The sequence below is a fragment of the Macadamia integrifolia genome, unplaced genomic scaffold (genome assembly GCF_013358625.1).
Source record: "Macadamia integrifolia cultivar HAES 741 unplaced genomic scaffold, SCU_Mint_v3 scaffold2505, whole genome shotgun sequence".
NCBI classification, from domain to species: Eukaryota; Viridiplantae; Streptophyta; class Magnoliopsida; order Proteales; family Proteaceae; genus Macadamia; species Macadamia integrifolia.
Genome location: NW_024868757.1, coordinates 56,231 through 64,174, shown reverse-complemented (window position 1 = coordinate 64,174; position 7,944 = coordinate 56,231). Strand labels below are relative to the sequence as shown.

Below are 7,944 nucleotides of genomic sequence, written 5' to 3'. Positions count from 1 at the left end.
CAAGGGTTGATGAAAACAACAACAATTGGACTTTATGACGCGGCTAAATGCACAAGTTAATGCCATGCTTCAAATTTGTGAGGAACATGCTACTCCACCAGCACAGCCCGTACCTAATGTTGGCCCTGTAGCTATTCCCCGAGCACAACAAGTCCCTACGCCCATAGCTCACCCCACAGTCCATCTAGAAAGCTCTAATGTGCAATCTGCCCCACAACCTGACATACCATTACCATAGAAGCAAATGACACCACAAAGCCAAGTCATAGTGCCTAGGGCCATGGATAATGTGAAACTGATGGAGAAGTTTCAAAATTTTAGGCCTCCCTATATCATTGAAATTGCACAAGATCCTTTAGCACCCACGAAATGGGTAGTGGGGATGGAGAAGGCCTTTGAGGTGATATGTATAACGGATGAACAAAAGTTACTGTTTTCTGACTACCGGCTCCAGAATGAGGCAAATGCATGTTGGAAGTCCACTAAGCCCATCCTAGTGGCCTTACAACCCAACCTCACCTAGGAACACTTTAAGGTAGCATTCTATAACAACTACTTCCCGGATAGTGTGAAGGAGAGGAAGGAAACAGTGTTTATGGATCTAAAGCAAGGATCCAAGTCAGTGTTAGAGTATCAATAATAGTTTGAGAAATTGTGTATCTTTGCACCTGAACATTTGAAGGAAGATCATGCAAAGGCCAAGAGGTTTGAGAAGGGGTTGAGACCCACCATTGGGGCTATGATAGTTGCTCAGTACCTCCAAAGCTATGCTCAAGTGGTTTAAGATGCCAAGTCTATTGAGGACAATCAGAGAGAGAACTATCAAGCCCTACAACGAAGGAGGATAGCGGCACCCAACCAATTTGGTAGGGGAACATATTCCGTTGTAATTTCAAGTCAGTATAGAAGACCAGAGGTAGGGCAAGCTCCACCACCACCTAGACCCACTGCAACTCAAACACAAATGATTCCCTACAGGTGTTTCATATGTCAGCAAGTGGTTCATATTGCCAAAAGCTACCCACAGAGGAAACCGGGTGACCCCTATGTAGGACCAAATAAACCTGTGTAGCCATTGACAACTATTCATCTAGTTGAGGCACCATAGATTCCCTACAGCTGATGGACTTCACTACTATTATTCAGTAAATTCTTTTGATGTATATATTGATGTTACATGTAAGATATAAAAACTACACCTGTGGATTGTTTAAAAATGAATCTTGTATATTCGTAATTTATCATTTAGTACATCACCAGTGGTAATTGTATGATTTTATTAGCGTACTTTGATTTTAGTTTTGATCTTGGTAGCATTTGTGAAATTAAGGTACTACATCTGTGATCCTGGAGGGCTAAACTGACTGAATTTTGTTGTCCAATGCCGCATACCGTGGCCAATTTGAGGCAGGGAGTGACACCTTCCCAGACTCATTTAGAGACTGCTCAAGAGACTTCCTAGCCTTCTGCCCCTACTGGAGGTAATCTCTTATACTACTTTATGTCATTGAAATGTTACTTCATATAGTTGCCTCCTTATTTTACTTCTTTTACTGATCTTTGCTTACTGTAATGGTCCAGATGCCCCGACTTTACAGACGATGTTAGACTACATGGAGAGGGAGGGGCTTCACTTGAGTCATTACCAGCCTAGAGATTCTGAGTTCGAGAGTTGAGGTAGTAGAGGCTACTTTGGATGGATGGTCGGAGTGCTTAACATCACGCCTGACTTCAGGCCTCCCCGCTATAGGTCACTAGCACAGTGACCACGGGCCTCGGCTTCTTCCAGTCGCCAGCAGCAATCCTGATAGTAGAGTCCAGTCTACCACACCAGCAGCTATCACCAGTTTTCTTCTATTACTTTTTGTTTTACTGACTTAGATCAATACTTTTACCATCTTACTTGTATTCGGATTGTATTTATGTTTGTTTTTAACTTCGCGGATGTAACTCCCCCTTTTGTACTTATGGGGCTTCTTTCCTCTCCTTATGTTTGTATTATATGTTCATACTATATATGTCCTTCTGTGGTTATGTAATGAAAACCTTATTTATATATAAAATTTACTAGTTCTTTTGGTTTCTGTTCCAACTCTATGTTCACTGTTACTTTGGTTTGCTATGTATGCATTTACCTTTTCAAATTTTATTATATTTCCTACTTGATTAGCACAGAACATATATTCTCAAGAAATATTAGGTTAAGTTACTACTGCCTACCAATACCTAGGATCAGACACAATGTAGTAACCAAACAAACCACTTGAGATCATCTATCAAAATCAGAGTACACATATAAAATTCATATAAAGCATATACGTGGTGATCAAACTACAATGATAATTATAATTACAGGCCCAATAAATTAAAATCCACAGGTTACAATCATAATAAATAAATCTTACAACTCATTGATAACAAAATAAAAGGATAAATAGAAGGGATATCCATCCAGTAACTATGTGTCTCTCAGACACGGCCTCAAAACTGTACTAATCTTTTGTCCATCTCAGCTCCGGTTCCGCCATCTAAAATGATATATCAATGAGGGGTGAGCTATACAACCCAATGAGGGGTGAGCATGCAAGCACACACAACATCATGATACCAACACAGCCTCTCAGTAATATCACAGATGCAAACCGTTTAATTAAAATTATCCATTCTAATTACTAAGTCGCAAATATGTATGGGTATAATTGTTATAAGCAGTGTAGGTGGCATCCCCTTCCTAGTACGTTAGGCCTAGGAGATGCAAACTAGCTAGAAGAAAGAGACAACCAGTCCCAGAAAGAACCTCGGTCCTCCAACGAACCCCTAAATAGTAACCCCTAAAAGTCATGGTCCCGGAATCACACACTATCATTAGTCTTCCATGTTGTCCGACAGTCATATGTACAGTACATCGTATCATGTTGTGCCCTCTCAAGATACAGTATGTCGTATTTAGGTATAGTAGTCCTCCATGACCTACCACCGAGTGGGATTAGCCAATACCTTACCCCCTATTGGCAAGGGGTTATAGTACTAGGATGTGATCCTAACCATATGCAATCTACATGCATCCAGAGCATCCATAGCATCCAATCACACATCTGTGGCCATAATTATAATACTGACTTCTGAGCCCATGATATCAGAAAGAACCTCAGCTACACCGTGCCTCAAACCGACAATTTTACTACCATCACCATACTGCTATCATACAACACATCAACAAAACCTCAATCACATCAAAATCGGTAAAACCATGCAACATGTGAATTATATAATTTTATATAAAATAGGTCTATAACACAGTTTTCATCACATTCCACATGAGCATACAAAATACAATGGTATAGAAACACTCCGTAAAATAAAACAATCATCCACTCACCTATTTCCCAAATCTGGTGTTCTTTCACTGAATTTTTGAGCATGTGTATCCTCACCAGGGACATTTCAGGTTCTTAAATAACAAATTCACATAGATATAAATTTTTATTTCTAATAATTATTTAATAATTCCAATTTTCATATTTCAGCTGAGTTCCCATATCGGAATCCACACTCAACTGATAAGGAGCACACTGACCTCAGGTCAGTATTCCTCTCCAACTGACCAAGATAATATTCTAGTCCAGCTTCTAATGTTTGTGTAGGTCATCTACCCAACCTACATAGCCATTGGGTCCATTCTTGGACTACTGGAACAGATTCTTAGGTACTTGGTCTCTAATTACCTAACTGGACTTGCCTGTACTGTCCTTGGCTCATAAATGCACTTGGATCAGATTTCCAAGCACAGTTATGGTCAATACTGACATTTCCCAAATAACCCCCTTCCAGGTATATATTTTTTTCCTTCCTATTTGAGTCATAATTCATACCCTTGTATCATACAATCATTACTAGGCAAGTCAGCTTACATACTCACAGTCCATGGGGTATCCAGCATCAACATAACCCCAACAACACTATTCTGTCAGGGCGAAATTGGCTAGCCAGTTCCCTTGGCAGAATAGGCTATTTTTAGACCAACACCCTGGCTTTTCTTGGGTAGAGTTCTGTTAGACAATTCCTACACCCAAATTACATCCTATAAAATACATTTCAATTCTCTACCACATATGAACCTATTCCCCATTCCAATTTAGGTCTTTGGGATATTTTATTGGGTCAATTGGATCTCAGTTCACCCAATTTTCTCCCTAGGTGTACCAACTAAATTTTTTTCCTGTCCCTGGGAAAAATTGGAATCATGTGGAGGCAAATCTGACCACCAATTGCTATTTATTTAGTCCAATTCATAAAAGTCCTATGGTTTAGGGTTTCTGGGACAACCTTGCAGTCAATTGGGTCCCAATTCGAGTCCAAAAATTAGGGCTTTTGCTGTGGAGGGCTATACTGAGTTTCCACAAGAAAAATCCCCACCCCCCAATTTCATTTATTGACCTAACCTACCCGTGGCCGATTCCTATCCTGGCTAAAACCATAGGAATGGGTTGGAGTGTTTACCTTCCTAGGGTTCCTGGGTTGTGCAAGTATATCCAATAGCAGTTATCTAGCTCCAGATTCCATTCCCAGTTGTGGCAGCACCCTCTGGCAGCATCTTCTCACTATGGACAGCATGTTGGGGGTGCATGGATAGCATTAGCAGCAGCCACAGTAGAAGGTGCAGCAACAGAGAGGGGCAGCAACACTTTCTCTCTCTCTCTTCTTCCCTTTTTCTTCTTCCTTCCTTCTTTCCTTCTCTCCTCCTTTCTTTCTTCTTTCTACTCCCTCTCTGTTTTCTACATATGAGGCAACAAAAGGAAGGCAGTAGCCGATCTCCCCTCTTTTAAGGAATCAAAACAGATCTTAGGCTCTGTTTGGTTCTTCCCTTCTTAGAAAAACTCTTTTTTTTTGTTTTAATAATTATTCCAAATTAAATAACTCAATATATGGTTATTGGTTGGACATGCAACTTAGTCCATTAGAACCCCTAAACATGCCCCTACACATGGTGGAAATGGGTGGAATTACCTTGCAAAGTAGTGGGGCCCACAAATGAAAAATCCCATTTCTGGACATTCTACCACTACAACCGACTAGCCGGTTTGCCAGCAGCCAGCAGCCAGCCTACCGGTTTTGACTCCTTTTGGCTTCCGTAGCAGTCTAAACCTTTGATTAGGATAGTCCACTATATGTGAGAACTTCCCCACACCCTTAGGCCATTTCACCCCTCTTACCTGGCCCTCTACTTTGCATATTTCCCCCCTACACAACTATTTGGATGTATGCATGGGGTCTACAATCCAAAATTCAACATTCCCTTTCTTAGTCTAGTTCCATCTCTGGGACTGAGTGGTTTCAAAATTTAGGGTGTTAAATTGCACAACTCTGTTTTGGCTGAAAATTCCTTACCAGATCTCTTTTATTATTTGTTGGGTTCCCTCTTCTTCTTTTCTGGCGGGAAACTTGCAAAGAAGCATAGGGCTTTCAGGTGCTTTTCTCACTGTCTCTCTCTCTCTCTCAAATGGTTGGAAGATACTGAAAGGATGTGTGACATGATTAATGAATTTTAATATATAAATGGAGGTACTTCTCTCTCAATTCCACTTTCACTATGCATCTGCTCTCAATTTACTTTTGTTATTTTCTCACTAATTAATATTTTTCATCCTTTCAGTGATACGATTGACGGGTTTGTATATATGTGAGACATAGTTTTGCTTTAGTTGTTAATGTGAGACCAACCCTGAAGTTTTATGTAATCAAAGCCGCCCAATTTTGTTCAGTGGCATCTACGATGGCCAACTTAAATAGATAAATTTAAGAACTTAGAACCACATCAAAGCTCACATAAATTTGTTGGCCTACATCCACTTCCCAGGAAAAAAAATACCTAAGGTGTTGAATCAATGTTGCTGAATTTTACCCTATTTAAGGTTTACCAAGTGCTAAATTTGAAGGTGATCAACAAATATTTGAATACATACTTTCTTTTACTTTTCGGTTCGTGATAAGTAAGTGACAAAATCTTGTAAGTGATATTTCTGATATCATGTTAATCTTGAGCTTCATTGTTAGATTGCTTATGTTTGCAATATTTTGATTTTGAAATTTTATTTAGTATGTTTTTCTTTCTTCTTATTCAATTTTCTTTAAATGCCACTAAGCAACTTCATAATTTATTCTCTATATACAATGGAACATGGGAATAGTGTTCTAGTGTTATGTATGGCTAAAGGAAGTGTAGAAACTGATTTGGGTACTATGGAATATTCTGGAGGTGATTCACATGCTTTGAGCATTGATCGGAGTTTCATATATGATCGCTTTTGTGACTGAATTATCAGCCTTAATGAGAACTGAACATTGCTGTTTTAGGCTAAAGTATACCCTTCCTTGAGCCACACCAATAATTCTCACCCTATCACAAGATGAAGGCATACAAAACCTCATTGATTATCCTTTTGAATCTAGCATAGCAAAGGTGTACATTTTCAAGTAAGATGCATTTATACATGGATATAAATCCTCACTAAGTCGCAAGGTAATTTCAATGCTTTTTTTTCTTTTCTTCACTGAGGTATAGATAATACATTACTGTTTATAAATTAAGATGAATTCCCTATCAAATGACCAATATTTTTATTTTGCAAATACAGTACAACATCACAGGAATTGGGTCAAAGCGATGGAATTATGCAAAGATCGTCAATTTTGGTGAGATATGATCAAAGTCATAGGATGGCTTCATTTTGGTCCAATGTGCTTGAAGGTGATGATCATATTTTTTATAGGGTAGCTGATTTCATGAAAGCCATTGCTATTATGCTATTTCCCATAAATTTGGATATCGTATGAAGTGGAGTGACCCAAATATGGTTAAGGTAGTGTATGACTTACATAAATGTGGTTGGTTTGTCCGTGAAAGTGTTATTCGTGATATAGGTTGTTTTTGGGAGTACAAATCCAACTTGCAACATTCTCATCCAGCTGGTTATAGTACATAACACAAGACAGAGGCTTCTAAGACAGTATTTGCGGATGTAATACTTGATAAACTACATTATTGTCATCCTACAGAGATCATAGAAGACATAAGTAGGGAGTATGGTGTTAAATTACCATATCAACAGGCTTGGAGATGTAGTTGGCCACAAGTTTGTTAGTTGGCTCACAAGAAGACTCAGACAAGACCATGCCATGGCTTTACCGCAAGATTAGAGAGTCCAATCCAAGAAGTGTAGCCGAGTACACTTTAGAACCGGATGGAAATTTCAGTAAGCTCTTTATAGCATTTTTTGTATGTCTACGTGGGTTTATTGAAGGTTGTAGATGTTTTCTTGTGCTTGATGGGGCATTCTTCACTTCGAAATATAATTGTATATTGCTTGCTGCTTCAGCATATGATGTAGATGATGGTTACCAATTGCATTTGGTGTTGTCTCGTCTGAATCCCTTGACAATTGGGAATGGTAGTTGACTCAACTGAAACATGCATTGTGATATGAGGTTGGAGAGGAGTTGGTTTTCAATTCCCATCGGCAAACTAGTATTGTACAAGGCCTACAACACATCTTTCCTAGTTGTCCTCATGCACATTGCCTACGCCACTTGAAGGAAAACTTTGAAAAATACTTGAAGGGTTGCTACAATCAGTTGTAAGGCAGCTATGGAAGCACAAATAGATAAGATTGTTTATTCCCGTACCATGCGTGATTATGAAAACATAAGAAGGTCATGCATAGGATGAATCAATCTTCACATGATTGGGTGATCCAAGCACAACCGGAAAATTAGGTGATTGCTTTATTAAAAGGAAACTGATATGATAAGCTAAATTCAAATTTGGCTGAAACTTATAATGCATGTGTGACATCCAAGAATACGGCAAGTGTACTGGACCCACCTGGGAGATCAATGAGATGTTTCCACCAAGAATACAGCAAGTATTAGGGGGTTTGAGAGATC

General features: G+C 39.1%; 1 long non-coding RNA gene across 1 annotated transcript; it reads right to left on the bottom strand.

Annotated features, from left to right (window-relative positions):
* Nucleotides 1-2,361: 2,361 nt before the first annotated feature.
* LOC122066626 lies at nt 2,362-4,771 on the bottom strand. The gene is made up of 2 exons (XR_006136417.1): nt 4,501-4,771; nt 2,362-2,528 (listed from the first exon to the last, which is right to left on the bottom strand). It is a non-coding gene; the product is annotated as an uncharacterized LOC122066626 (long non-coding RNA).
* Between the last annotated feature and the right edge of the window lie 3,173 nt (nt 4,772-7,944).